Raw genomic sequence first — 15,943 nt, 5'->3', positions numbered from 1 at the left:
GTTGCAAATAGGCGCCTTTACATTTCGCTTTGAAAAAAACAAATGTTCTGCGGTCGACTCACTCTCCTGTCGTGAATCATGAATCCACTCTAACTCCCGCTGCTGATCTGTGCTGCGACTTTCATTCGGCTGAATTGAGCAGACGCGTTCAGTTTTTAATTAGTCTATATTGTTGTTTATAACTCATTTTTCTTTAACTTTGCAGCAAACTTTAAGAAATGCTTGAAAAAAAAAAATATTTCCTTTTAAACCGCTTAACTGATCCGTCAAAATTCTTACTAAGTGTTAAAAGGTCAATATAAACATCCCTAGAACAGAGATTATTACTGTCAAAAGATTTGTGTTTGACTTGGAGCACAGAAGAACTCAGTCAGAAATGTCTTGCTAAGGAAAGTTTCTGTCAAACATTAATTGCATTAAAAGGGCACTGTCATTCCTTTTGCAAGACATTGTACTCTTTAATGCTTTTCATCTTCAGGAAAATCTTTCTTCCTTCCCATATTTCCTGAGAAATGTGACTAAAATAAAATGTTTTACTGAAATACTGATATACTTGCATGATAATTTGGAACATATACAGTAGTCAACATTTGAAGTGGATCAAAAAAGTTAATCAAAGTTGTCCTAAGAACTAAGTAGTCCAAGAAGGTTTTTAGGATAACTTTGATGAAAGGTTTTGATCCACTTCAAATGTTGACTACTGTATATGTCTTGGATGTGGATAAAAGATTCAGACACATAAAACTTTCAATCTTTTTTAGTTGTTACAAGTTATAAAGTAACCAAGGAAAAGCAAAAAAAATTAAGTATGACATTCAATCTAAAAAAAAAAAAGAAAATATAATTATATATATATATATATATATATATATATATATATATATTATATTTTGTTTTTTTTTTTTTTTTTTTTAAGTTGAAAATACTTACCCAGTCAGTTGCTGGACCACCTCCAGTGGGCTGTGTCAAACCACATAAACCACAACAGTCAGCCTTTCTGAACTCTAAAAAATGTATATATCAAAATAGTAACAGGGTTACAAAAGACAATAACAGTTTCATAATGTCATTTTGTTCCCATTCATGTCAATCACCTGAGGCTGTCAGGATTTCCTCAGCTGCCATCTTACGCAGTTCCTCCATATTGCGTATAGAGGAATTGATGTCCAAGTGGGAGGGAACTAAAGGGAAACTAGTGAGAATCTCCCTTGCCATCTCTCATAGCTCCTCATCAGCTATGTCCTCAGATGTTTGTTGTGTTTTATTGGGCTCACTAATGTATTTTGGCACATGTTTTGATGTAGTTGAAAGGTCTATTGGGGTGTCTGAAATCAGTGTGGTGGTTTCCATATGGATGGTATTGCTGCTGATGCCTTTGCTTTCTGGACTTTCTGGCAATACATAAGGTGGGTCAAAGTATTTTGTCTTTCATTTTTTTATGTTTTCGAGATGTTTTTTTTTTTTGCCCAATCTTCTTTCTGGCGAAGAAGTTTTGTTTTGGTTGTGGATCCTACAAGGCAGTATCAGACTGTTGTTAACGATGTGTTCTCTGTATCTGCCTTGTGGGGATCCATACATTTTGTGGATGAAGTCAGCAGGACGCAGGAACTTCTTAGTTTGAAGGATGCTGTGTTTAACAATCCAAAACCACTCTTCTACATGGCAGTTAGTTTCCCTGGTTTTGGATTGTTGGCTGACTGTAGCTGTGCTGACTTCAGAAAACCGGCTAAGATCTCCAAGAAGCACACCACTCCAGAGGGGGAAAATACTCATGTAGCTGTTCATGAGGATATCGATAAGTTCTGGACAAAAGTTTAGTTCTGCAACTTAAGTTTAGGCTCTTGGCCCTTTCCAAAACTGCACTAAACACTGCTGTAAATGGTGATTTTCCACACACAGAGGTTGCAGCTTGTGGTGTTTCCGTGGCCTCGGGCATTGTTTCGGACTCCCCGATGTTCAATATTTTGGGGTCCAGGGAAGCTTTGGCTGCATTCACCACATCTGTTTCCTCTGGTGATGTCAACAGCACACACATATCTTCAAATACAGCTGTTGCCTCCTCTAGATGTGTGCTGTTAACAGCAAGGTGAAGCAGCAAGTGGCATACTCTTTTAATGCCTTGTTTTCTGTTTTTCGGGAAAATGCCTGGCACACCGCCTTTATAATGTGAGAAGCACAAATATGTAGAACTGTGAATTGATGATCACCACTGTTTTCTGTGTTTGAAACAATAAATATTACTATTCAAAATATCTGTTAATATAATTTATTCCAGTGATCAAAGCTGAATTTTCAGCATCGTTACTCCAGTCTTCAGGGTCACATGATCCTTCAGAAATCATTCTTATATGCTGATTTGCTGCTCAAAAATATTTCCAATTATCAATGTTTTAAATGTAATGAATATTTTGAAATATTAATGTTTTTTCCTTTTTGTATTTTTAATCAAATAAATGACATCAGCAAATCCAATCTCACCTGTAATACCCCCTAGTCATTTTAACACCTGAAATCACTCTTATTACATTCTTTTTTTTACACATATATTTGTCTCACATGTTTCTCAACAAGACTATTGTAATTTGTAATGAGAATTTTATTTAATAACACACGATCATGATTTACATTTAATTTCTGTGTAGTAAGGTTTTGTATAAGATGATCCACATCACAAAATTAAGTATTTTTATTTTACATTTGTCACTAATACAATAAAACACAAACGTTTCAGCTCAATGCTTTCTTCAGTGCATAGTAGTGTAGTAAATTTAACAATCTTTTCAGTGGCAAACAATGATTAAAATTTATTTTCAATAATTCTTATTGAATTAAAGGTAATGCATAAAACACAGCTGTCATAGAATAACACTCAGATAACATGAATTAAGTTTGGAAAATGTAACACTTGATTATGGAAACCGTATCAAAGCAATTTAACACTGTCTCTTACCTTTACAAAGGACTTCAGTACGTAGACCTTGCCTTTTGCTGTTCCATATTGTCATTAACCATTTGCATAGTTTATCATTTGTCATTTTAAAAACATCCATTGCCAGGTTTGACCATTTTTCTTTAGTGACTTTTCCTTTTTTACTAATAATATAAGCAATGAATGCCTTTATAATTGCGTCCCTTCCAGCAGCATCTGTCCATACACCTTTGTTTTTGCATTCCTGGCCTTTTTTGTATCTAGCCATCTTTGTTTAGAATGTGTGAAACATTAGCTAATTCTTCTAATGTTTCAATTTATGTGCTTTCTTTGCACCATTATGACATACTGCCTCCTACAGGAGTGGGGAACAATGCAATTGCAATTTGAGAGAGAATATATTATATATCCAATATCTGGATTTTCTTTTAGAATCCAATAACAACACACAGAACTTGGAGTTGAGATTGAATTTTAATAAAATTTGACCCAGTAACAGGTATTCTAAAATAAATGACACAATAATGCATGGGAAACCCTGTATTTTTAATGAATTTATGAAAAGTTTAAATTTGAAGCTCAGTCAAAACAATTACAGTACCTTCCTCTATGGGCAGTATACTGCACATTTTTCAGAAGGGTTTACAAGCTTTTTCTTGAATCTAGAATGTCAATAGCATGTCTTCAGCATCACTTTTGACAGTAAAACCAACATCAAATTATTCTTCCAGAGACAAGACACGCCCTTTGAAGTTGAAACAGAGAATTGTATTTATTTTTTATTCACTTATGTATTATCTTTATTTTCAATATCATGCTTTCTGCTGCAGTTCCATGGATAAAACCAAAACCAAAATGTTCTTCTTGGATCCAGTAACAGGACACACCCTGTGAAGTTGGAATAGGCACTCTATGAATGAATTTAAATAACATTTTGAATATCAAACTCAGTCAGAACAACTTCATCATGCTCCTCTAGGGGGCAGTAATGCCGCTCAGTCTTTAGGAGGCTTTGAGAGATTTTTCATAATTGTTGCTTTCAATAACACACGTTATGCTATTGTTACCTGGATGAAACCAACCTTAAAATGTTCTTCTAGGATCCAGTACCAACACACAGCATTTAAAGGTGAGTTAGAACACTTTATTTATTTTCATTGAGCTTATGTCTTTCTTTGAATATCAATAGCTTGCCTTGTGCTGAAGTTCTGTGACTAAAAGCAACATAAAAATGTTCTCCTAGGGGCCAGCAACAACACACAACATCTATATTTGAAAAATTAGTCTATATGTATTTTATACAAATTTATCTGAACATCTGAATCTCAGTAGCATTGTTTCTGCATCACTTATGATAGTAAAATCAACTGAAAGCAGTTCTTTTATGACATAGTAATAGATCACACTATTTGAATTTGGGATTGAATATTATGTTTTTCCTCAAAATGTAAAACTTCTTTTTCTTAATAACATTACTATTACCACTACTTTTATTCTTTCCAATATGTAACATATACAGTGTTTTTACCAGGTCAGACTGACAGTTTTTGTAATTTTTTTGTAGAGAATATAAAAAAAATGAGGCAAAACATCATCTTATGATCATACTTATGATCATGCTGTTGATTCAAATCCCAGTGCTACCTTTAGCCAGTTCAGTACTGTTTCTTTTTCATTTTTACATGAGATTGTTAATCAGCTAAAACCATGTGGGTCTCCCTGTTATATCATGTCTCCTCGTCTTTTTAAAGAGGTTTTTGATGTAGTTGGTCCTGTTTTTTTATTAATAAATGCCTAGAATCAGGAATTGTACCTGACTGTTTGAAGCATGCAATTGTTAAACCTCTTTTAAAAAGTCCAAATTTAGATCAATCAGTTTTATCTAATTTTAGGCCCATCTCTAATATTTATTTTTTTCTCAAATTTTGGAGAAAGTGGTTTTTAACCAGCTGCAGAGATTTTTGAATGACAATAAGTTTTCCAATCAGGTTTTAAAAAGTTTCACTCTACAGAGACAGCACTTTAAATGATGTTTTAATGACCACTGACTCAGGTGACTCTGTTGTGCTGGTACTATTAGATTTAAGTGCAGAATTTAATACAGTGGACCATGGGGTCTTGCTTACTCGTTTAGAACTAGTTGGGGGCATCAGAGGAACTGCATTAAGTTGGTTTGAGTCATATCTTAAAAATAGAAGCTTTTCAATCAGTATTGAACGTCATTATTCTGGGCGGTCCCCCTGACCTGTGGGGTCCCCCAAGGCTCTATTTTGGCCTCTTTATTGTTTTCTTTATATATGCTTCCTTTAGCCTCTATTTTTGAAAAGCATGGCTTGTACTATCACTGCTATGCAGATGATACTCACTTTTATTTGCCTCTGAAGCATAGAAATGGTGTCGACTCCCTCAGTGCCTGCCTTTCTGGTGTCAAAGCCTGGATGTCTTTGAATTTCTTAAATCTAAATGAGAGTAAAACAGAGATAATTGTGTTTGGCTCTTCTGAAGTCCCAAACATATCTCATGGAAATTCTAGTGTTTTATCCTCTTCAGTTAAATCAGGTGTAAAAAACTTGGGTGTCTTTTGACAGTGCACTTAAATTTGATAAATACATTTAGTTGTTAAATCTAGTTTTTATCAATCAAGAATGCTGGCTAAAGTAAAGACCTACCTTTCTTTTAAGCACTTTGGAATTGCAATTCATGCTTTTATTTCTTCTAGGATTGATTATTGTAATTCCCTGTATTTGGGAATAAACAGTTCTTTAATATCTAGACTACAAATGGTCCAAAATGCGGCTGCATGTCTTTTAACCGGTTTTCGTAAACACAAACATATTACTCCTGTTTTAATGTCTTTACATGGGCTCCCAATTCGCTTTAGAATTGATTTCAAAGTGCTTTTGCTTGTTTTTAAATGTTTAAATGGCCTAACGGACTAAGGCCTATGACTTGTGATGTTGTTTGTGGTCTGATGTACTCATGCCTAAATAGCCTACAGTAATTTCATGCCACTGAGAATATTGGCGTGGACATCATGCATGATGTGCTTGAAGGAATCGCACCTCTTGAGGTGAAATTGATTCTGCAGCATTTCATTTATGAGGAGAAATGTTTTTCTCTGGAACTATTAAATGAAAGAATAGCAGCGTTTAACTATGGCTATGAAAATCAAAAAAATAAACCTAGTGCAATTATCAATCTTAGGACATCTGAAAATGCTATTAAGCAGACTGCATCACAGATGTGGTGTTTACTACTAGTCTTGCCTTTTCTGTTGGGTGATTTAATTGATCCAAAGTGCCCACATTGGCATCTTTCCTGTTGTTGCGTGAAATATGTGACATCATTTTTGCACCTGTTGTGTCAAAAGGGCTTGCAGCTTATCTTAAACAACTAATAATAGATCACCATACACAATTAAAGCTTCTTTATCCTGGTAGGAATCTAATTCCTAAACATCATTATATGACACATTATTCAAGTATCATGACTTGATTTGGACCTCTTTCCAAGTTGTGGTGTATGAGGTTTGAAGCCAAACATCACACTCTTAAGCAACTTGCCCAAGTAGTATGCAACTTTCGAAATATTTCAAAAAAGCTGGCTCATAAACATCAGATTCAGCAAATGTACCACTGGAAATTGAGCTCACCACTCAGTTTTGAAATGACTGTGCCAAATGCTTTCCCAGTTGTGATTGCATCTTTGTATAAAGGTGACATTGCTTGACAAACTTAAGGCAGACTCTCATTTTGAGACTCTCACTTATACCAGTTCAGTTCATGTGGCTAATACTATCAGTTTTTTGGGGGACAACATACAGGACAGGATGTGTTCTTACTTTGCAGATGAAAGGGGAGAACCATTATTTTTGAGAACTCTTTCCCTAAGTGAAAGAGAATGTGCACTTATGTTCCAGAGAGTTTTAAGAGTTAAATATTTTGATGAACACCTTTTTTCCTTCAATGTCATCAGAACCAAAGATTGGAATATTCCATATATACAATATTTGGAATATTCTTCCAAAGTTACTAGAGCACATCTTTCATTTTATCATACATGGAACAGTTGGGCACCCATATTCGGCTATAATTAACCAGTCCCAGGAAGCTTTGCATCTGCTTCCGTGTTGATGGGTGCTTGAAAGTAGCAAAAGCTTTCACTCTGTCAGCAGACAATTGCCCTTTGCCCTGTGACAGTTCATGTCCAAGGTACTCGACCCTCCTCTGTACCCACTGTAGTTTCTCTCTTGATGCCTTGAAACCAGCCTCTGCCAAAATATTGCAGACAATTTTAGAGGCAGCAGCACACATGTCCTCAGTTGCTCCTGTGATGAGGATGCCATCTGCATAATGAAGCAGACAGGTGTTTGGAGGAAGTTTGGCATTTTTCAGCGTTGCGTGCACTACAGCAGAGAAAACAGCCAGAGAATCCCTGAACCCTTGTGGGAGTCTTGTCCACGTTAATTGTGAATTTTCCAAGGTAAAAGCAAACAATGGCTGTGTTTGGCGATCAACAGGAATGCTGAAGGAAGCACTGGAAATATCTAAAACAGTAAAAAAAGAATGTTCAGAAGGAATAGAATTAATTATAGTTTGCACATCAGGTACAATAGGAGACAATAGTGTTACCAACTCATTAACTTTTCTCAAATCTTGAGTTAAACGCCAAGAACCATTTGCTTTCTAAATTGGATTAATTGGTGTATTATAAGGTGAATGAGTGTGCACCAGGATGCCTTGAGCCAATAATTTATCAATAACAGGAAGAATACCCTCCACCTTTTCTTTCGAGAGGGGGTACTGTTTCTGGTACACAGTCTGTTATTAGTTTAGCAACATAGGGCTGGACATCAATGAATCCTGCGTCATCCTTATGGGCTGCCCACAACTTGGGGTTGACGCCCTCAATTTCCTGTTTGAGCTCAGTTGCAGAATCATCCTCAAGGAGAGCATGTCCTGTATCAACAGTGAGAGAAAAGGCTGCAGGAAAAATAAGTTGTAGAGAGTCAGCATTAAAATTAAGTTGAATACCTAATTTATGTAAGAGATCACGTCCCATAAGAGAAAATGGGGAATTCGGTATTATCGAAAAAGCATGCATTTTAAACAATGATGGGTATCATTAGAAGTAACCGGAAATGTTGGTGTCATTTCACATCTCACAGGTACACTGTTGATTCCCACAGAGTTTACATGTTTTCCTGTAATCGAGCCCTCATAGACAAGAGAGGATAACGATGAGATTGTTTGGGGGCTTTTGGTTCAAGCCACCACCAGAGCCCTTCTTCTGCTTTTCTGACCTCTGCCTCAAATCCCAAGCCTTTTTCCTACAGTCACGTTCCAGATGTCCTGGCTTGCCACAATAAAAACAGCGTCTCACATTTCCAAATTGTTGTGGACGAGGATTCACAGCAGCATTCACTTGAAGCATTGCAGGAGTTTTGCCCCTGGAGACATCAAAAGCTCCAGCAGAGGAAAGCTCACGCAAGCGTCGCCCCAATTCATCAACAGAAATGGTAGTAATATTCAGAGTTGTTATACGAATTAAGAAACACCGTATGCGAGGAGGCGTGAATCACCACTGAATATGGGCCATTCTCACCTGAGAAGACAAAAGAATTGGATAGTAATGAGCTGAAATGAATTGCATATTAATGAGGCATTTCAGTCAGGTAGGCTGTGAAAAAAACCTTCTGTGATGTCTCAAGCTCATTATGATATATGAAACATACAGAAAAATATTATTACAATATAAAGTAATGATTTTATATTATACTTTAAAATATAATGTATATCTGTGATGCAAAGAGTCTGAATATAGGCTTTTAGTTTAAAAGCATGCACATTTGGAGAAATATTGGATTCTCATATGCTTATGTCAATTTTCTATACAGAGGAGTTATATTAATTTAATATTCACTGTCATTACTATGAGCGCTGGTGTTTTCAATTCATCCTTGAAGTCGGAGGGCGCTCTGTGTATTTTTAGTCCACAAATTCATCTAAAAGAAGAGGCTATTCCATGAATGGAGTTTCCAATACATACTGCAGCCGGAGGGCGCTAAAGAAACAAAAACTCATCTAAAATTCATCCATAGAAGAAAAGTAAACAGGAACCAACTGTATGTCTTCTAGAGATCGCTAACCATGACTTTTACATCCAGATAAACACTTTTCAAGACAATAAATACACGATTGAGACGATGAATGCATGTATTGCCTCTGAATTTGCGTCTGAATAGCGCTGGCTCCGTGGGCGTGGCCGCATTAGCGGATAATGAGCTGAATCACGGATTTCTGACATTGCTCTCTTTTCATACAGATTACATAAACACAGAAGGTTTGTTTTCGATTTGACTTACATGATTTAAAACCTGACATCTTAACGGTTTTTTAACGTTTTTTTAAACATAAGTTAAATTTTTCTGATTTTCTAAGAACTATCAGATTGGACTTCGTTCAGAGGGAGAGGAGAGATCACGCATCATGTTAGTTTTCTTTATTTTACAAAAAGCACAACATTTTGTTTTTACTTTGAGTGTATATAAATAAAAGAAGATATTCTATAGTTTCAATTGATATATTACTTATGTCTCTATGACAAGAAATGACAGAGTATTTTAAGTCTGTTTTGCTGCAATGTGAAAAAAAACCTGCAAAACGCGCCGGCGCGTTTTCAGACCTCAGAGTGTTAAGAACAATGGACAATTTTGTTCAATAGGAATCACAGATTCCTCAACCCATGCATGTTTAAATCTGTTAAAGAATGCAACAGGGCTTGCACCAGTTCTCTGTTTGGTATTGGCTGCATGCGAGATGTCTTGTTTAGCAGAAGACACTTTTAACAAAAAAGCAGTCAATTGTTTGAAAAAAACTTTGTTTACCTGAGCTGGCCCATACCCAATCACCTGCTTCGTCCTCATCGTCAGAATCAATAATTAGTAGCACTCGTGAAGGTTTAGACAAATCAAGGGGCTTCGAATCTCCAGCTTTCTGAGATACAACACGATGAACAGGCGGTGTATCGTAAATGGGGTTGAAGTAATCAACTTCTTCAATCATTTCCTCCTCTGTGATTTCTGCAGGCAGTGTTTTAGTCAAAATTAAACGATAATCTCGTCCCGTCAATTGACTGTAGGCAGTTAACCGTTGCAGCACTGCCACAAATTGATGTGGTGACCTAGCCGGATCAGGCAGATCTTTGCAAATAGCCACTGCCTCCGTAACACTCAGAGGAGTAATTTTGTAACCATCTGGAAGCTGTACAAACGGAAAAACTTCAGTTGTGGACGGCAACTGCGGATACAATCGATTGGTCAAGGGCTTTGGAATTTCAGCAGAAACAACACATTCATATGGGGGTAGGGACGCATCAGGTTTCAGCTGAGACTGAGAGAGAGAGCTGTCTTGTTTTTTCAATTCTGGACCCTTATCCCAATAAGTTTTCATCGTCATCCAAACTTTATACGCATCTTTCATATAATCAATGGACCATTCTGGGTCACCCCAAGAACCAAAGATCATATCTTTTGCAGCACCCATATCTTCATCTTTAAAAGAACCATCGCGGGGAAACAGATCTAATTGTATTTTCCCTTCTGACCATCCCGCGAGATTAGAGAGATAGGGTTCAGTAAAAAACGCTTTATTATTGCGATTCATGAAATCCCTCTGGGTTTCCCCCATCAACGGTCGAATAATCGTTTCACCCATTTAAAACAGCCAACAAAGATCTCTCCTTTGCTTAAAGAAAAGCCTTACAATTTCAGAGAATGGCCAAACAAAATACAAATTAAAGTCTGCAGCTTTATATTAACTTTTTAGTATTTTTGGCAAAAAGAAAAATTTTAAATTCAGTATTATTCATCAACCGCCAACAAGGACCTGAGGATATCACCATGAAATGGACTAAGAGAGAGAAAATCTTCAACTCTTATTCATCTATTCCCTTCCCACGCATAAAATCTGTGAGGATAACACCAAAAAATGAAAGGGTGATCAATCCTCTTTCACTCTTCCTGCATTTATCAAAATACGAGGATATCCACTTTTAACAAATATGAAAAAAGTGCGACACAAAAATACAAGGATCAGTTTCTCAACAGACAGTAAGATGCACTTAAGCATTTTATTTTTTACCTGTCTGGAGAAATCCCGGATGAGCCCCCAAATTGTTATGTTTTTGCTCCTAATTCGTGCCTCATCCCAGACCTCTTATTTGGCAATTGAATGAGCAATCACTCAGCGCTGAGGGAGAATATAGTCTCATTTTATTGATAAGAAAAGAGAGAATATATAGAAAGAGTACAAGGTGTGTAGTATAGTTTCAGCCAATGAGAAAGAGAATACGTCATATAGCTTATGGCAGTGGTTCCCAACCACATTCCTGGAGTACCCCCAACACTGCACATTTTGCATGTCTCCTTGATCAAGCACACCTGAATCAAGTCATCAATTCATTAGCAGAGACTCCAAGACCAGAAATGGGTGTGTCAGTGTTGGAAATCTCAGAAGCATAGACCAGGAGACTTTGGGATCTCTTGAAGCAGAAGTTACTCTTTATTGAGAAACACGCTGTGCGTCGCTGTGGTCATCCAAAACCTAAACTAAACCAGTGACTTGGTAGTTCATATACATTCAAGGGGGAGGGATACATAGAGTAGAGGTGTGGACAATCTAAACAAAGGATGCAAATGCAGTACAGGAATCAGATCATTGCTTACATTTCCCAGCCATGGTCTAATCAGCATAACTGTGTCATTCAAATGCATAGGTGCTAATCCAATCAGTCTGGCAGTATCACCTATACCTTTACATTATCATAGAGACAAAAGCACTGCTGTATCTTGAGCTTGTCCTGCCAAATGGTCAGGATGTAGGATCTGCAGATTTTAAACAGATTCTTAAATTTGTAATTCCACATCAGACAAAGGAGACATGGAAAATGTGCAGTGTTGGGGGTGCTCCAGGAATGTGGTTGGGAACCACTGGCTTATGGTATAGGAATGTGATACATATGGAAAAACAAGTCTAAATATGGTCATCTACTGGTCAGGTACCCATGAGGTCCCTTAAAATCCCAAGGACCTTCTCCTATTCTGGTAATACAGAAAGCAGGGATCATTCCCTGTCTCACATTCACTCCTAGTAGAGCCTTATATGGAAATGGTTCTGGCAGATAGAAAACCATATGTTAAAACATAGAATACAGCTTTGACAGAGGAAAAAAGAGCCTCTGTCCACATACTTTCAATGCTGAGACCAACATAAAATCTATCATAATAATGCACTTATAAAACACTGTATATTTGGTTTACTTTATCTGACTACACTTAAAATCATTTGAAGTGTTCTAGTGCATTTATATTAAGTGTACTGAAGTTCCACAGTTGGGAAAATGCACTTATAGCTAGAACATTAGTAATATATTTGTGATTGTCATTTAAACTTAGAATTACTATGTAAAAGTCTACTAGGATTGAAATAAATTTGAAAGCATTGAAAGCACACTTTTAAGAATTACACTAATAAAACTCTTCTGTATATTTTTGCAGTAGTATACTTTATTTCAATGCACTAATAAACTATTTAAGTGTTAGTGCTAATTAGTGCATTTATATTAAGTGTACTTAAGTACCACAGTTGGGAAAATGTACTAGTACATTAATAATATGTTTGTAATAGAATGAACTTAATTTAAACTTAGAATTAGTACATAAAAGTCTATTAAGATTGAACTAATGTTTAAAGCATACAAAGCACACTTTTAACAAATACACTAATAAAACTCATGTATATTTTTGAGGTAGTATACTTTATTTCAATGCACTAAAAATATATTTAAGTTTTATTAGTATTTAGTATACTTTTCCAAGTGCAGTGAAGTACAACTAAAGTACAAATATACTTTAAAATAGTGTATTTATAGTGTATGACTTTGACACTTTTATTTAGCACCAAAATAAAGAATGTACTACAAATGTACTTGCTTGTATTTAAGTATTTTTTTAATGCACTCAAGTATACTTTTTTTTTCACCTGGGGATGCCTCCGAAACAGGTCTAGGAGCAGTCCTCTCACAGCTGAGAAATGGAGAAGAACATCCTATTACTTTCATCAGTCGTAAGTTACTCAAACACAAACATAATTATTCTACTGTGGAGAAAGAGTGCTTGGCCATTAAGTGGGCCCTGAAAAAACTGCGATATTACCTGCTGGGGAGAGAATTCACCCTTGTTACTGACCATGCTCCTTTAAAATGGATGTCCACGGCTAAGGACTCTAATGCTCGAGTCACCCGTTGGTTTCTGGATCTACAGGACTTATGCTTCAGAGTGGAGCATCGAGAAGGTAAACTCCAAGGTAATGTTGACACCCTCTCTCGGAGGGAAGAGTGCCTGTGGTCTGTCGCTCCTGGCAACAGCCTGGAGCTGAGGGGAGGAATGTGTGGCAATTCAATGGTGGAGAAAGGAGCCCAGGAACAAAGGAGTAGGTCCAAATTAGGAAAAGTCATCAACTGTGAGTACTTCCACCTGTTCACACTCCAAGCATGGAATCACTCACAGCTGTAGCCAATGATGGCCCAATTGATGTCAAGATAAATATGGGCACTTTGCTTCACTCTAGGTGGAATGGTCCTGGGTGAAGACAACCCCAGGACGAGATGTGTAAACCAAGGGAAGCCTTGAGTGAGACAGACTAAAGAGAAAAAGGACACGGTTGAACCTATAACCTCTGCTTCATCAAAGTTTTGTTCTGTCTTCTCCCTTCAAGGTGGCCTAGTGTTCAAGCGGACGAGGACAACGCAGCTGTTACAGATACCCCAGACCGGGAAGAAACTAAGTTCAAGTTTTGATTCCTTTTGCCCTCCTCAGTTTTGATTCAATAAAAGACAATTTATGTTAACCCTGCTTTGGCCTCTTGTGGTTGTGTTTTGTGGCAGCTTAAACCTCTCCTTGCACTGGGGACGTGTCACAATATTATATATATATATATATATATATATATATATATATATACACACATATATATATATATACACATATATATATATACATACATACATACATAAACTTTTTTTATTTGTTAAAAACCACAGCGGAGCTATGTAGCTATTTTTTGCCAGCTGTTGTATGAAATAGCTTATATATATAATATAAATATTTTCACCACGTATTTACAATGACACTAATAATTCTTAATTTCTGATAGAAATGCAAAACCAATCGGTGTCACGGTTGCACACAAGAACAAGATGGTAGATCCAAGTGCAGCATAAGTATTTATTGGGGAGTCCAGAAACGTAAATCCAAGGCAGGCAAGAGGTCAAAATCCAGATAATCAGTCCACAAAACAACAAGCCAGAGATACAAAACAGTGCACGTAACAAATACAACAAACCACAACTGAGGACAGAAACAACTGCGATTAAATAGACCGACACTAATGAACAAACACAAAACAGCTGGGTGCAAAGACAATGAGATAATGAGTCCAGGAGTGAGTATGGGTATTGTAGTCCAAGGGGTGAAAACAAGAGTCCAAGATGGAGTGCCCTCTAGTGGCTGATAGGGCACTCTCACTGGTGATCATGACATTACCCCCCCCTCAAAGGAGCGGCTACCAGACGCTCCACCAGACAAAACAAAAACACCAAAACTCAGGAGGGAGGTGGACAGGAGGAGGATCAGGGGGAGGGGTGGTGGGCCAGATCCAGGGTGCCCAACTGATAGCCAGGGCGGTGCTGGAGGAACTGACCAGGCTGGTTCCAGTGGTTCTGGAGTCCTGGCTGAGTGCCAGGGTGGCGCTGGAGGAACTGACCAGGCTGGTTCCAGAGGGTCTGGAATCCTGGCTGATTGCCAGGGTGGTGCCGGAGGAACTGACCAGGCTGGTTCCAACGGTTCAGACGGCCTGGGCAGTGGCGGCAGAAAGCCTGGGCGGCGGCAGCAGGGCAGCAGGCTTGGATGATGGCGGCAGGACAGAAGATCTGGGCGGTGGCGGCAGGGCAGAAGGCTTGGACGGCGGCAGGGCAGTAGGCTTGGACGGCGGCGACAGGGCTGGCCAAGGGTGCTTCATGACCATATCAGGGAGAGCGGCCAGCTCGGTGACGGCCTCCGTGGCCGTATCAGGGAGAGCGGAGGACTCAGGGACGGCAGCGGGCTCAGACTGGAACTGCTCTGGGACGGCAGCGTGCTCAGGCTGGGGCTGCTCTGGGACGGCAGCGTGCTCAGGCTGGGGCTGCTCTGGGACGGCAGCGTGCTCAGGCTGGGGCTGCTCTGGGACGGCAGCGTGCTCAGGCTGGGGCTGCTCTGGGACGGCAGCGTGCTCAGGCTGGGGCTGCTCTGGGACGGCAGCGTGCTCAGGCTGGGGCTGCTCTGGGACGGCAGCGTGCTCAGGCTGGGGCTGCTCTGGGACGGCAGCGTGCTCAGGCTGGGGCTGCTCTGGGACGGCAGCGTGCTCAGGCTGGGGCTGCTCTGGGACGGCAGCGTGCTCAGGCTGGGGCTGCTCTGGGACGGCAGCGTGCTCAGGCTGGGGCTGCTCTGGGACGGCAGCGTGCTCAGGCTGGGGCTGCTCTGGGACGGCAGCGTGCTCAGGCTGGGGCTGCTCTGGGACGGCAACTGCTCAGGCTGGGGCTGCTCTGGGACGGCAGCGTGCTCAGGCTGGGGCTGCTCTGGGACGGCAGCGTGCTCAGGCTGGGGCTGCTCTGGGACGGCAGCGTGCTCAGGCTGAGGCTGTTCTGAGAGCATCCTCCAGGCACGCAAGACCGCCAAAACATAGAGCGTGAGGACAGCCCTCTTGGCCATCACCGGACTGATAGGGAGAGCATGCCGTACTGGAGCGGACTCACTGGCTGGAGCGGACTCTGTAGTAGACCCACTGGCGGGAGCAGACCCACTGGCTGGAGCGGACTCACTGACTGAAGCAGGCTCTGAAGTGGACTCACTAACTGAAGCGGGCTCTGGAGTGGATTCAATGACTGGAGCGGGCTCTGGAGTGGACTCACTGACTGGAG

Source organism: Chanodichthys erythropterus, chromosome 3 (genome assembly GCF_024489055.1).
Source record: "Chanodichthys erythropterus isolate Z2021 chromosome 3, ASM2448905v1, whole genome shotgun sequence".
Taxonomy (NCBI): Eukaryota; Metazoa; Chordata; class Actinopteri; order Cypriniformes; family Xenocyprididae; genus Chanodichthys; species Chanodichthys erythropterus.
This window is presented reverse-complemented; position numbering follows the sequence as displayed.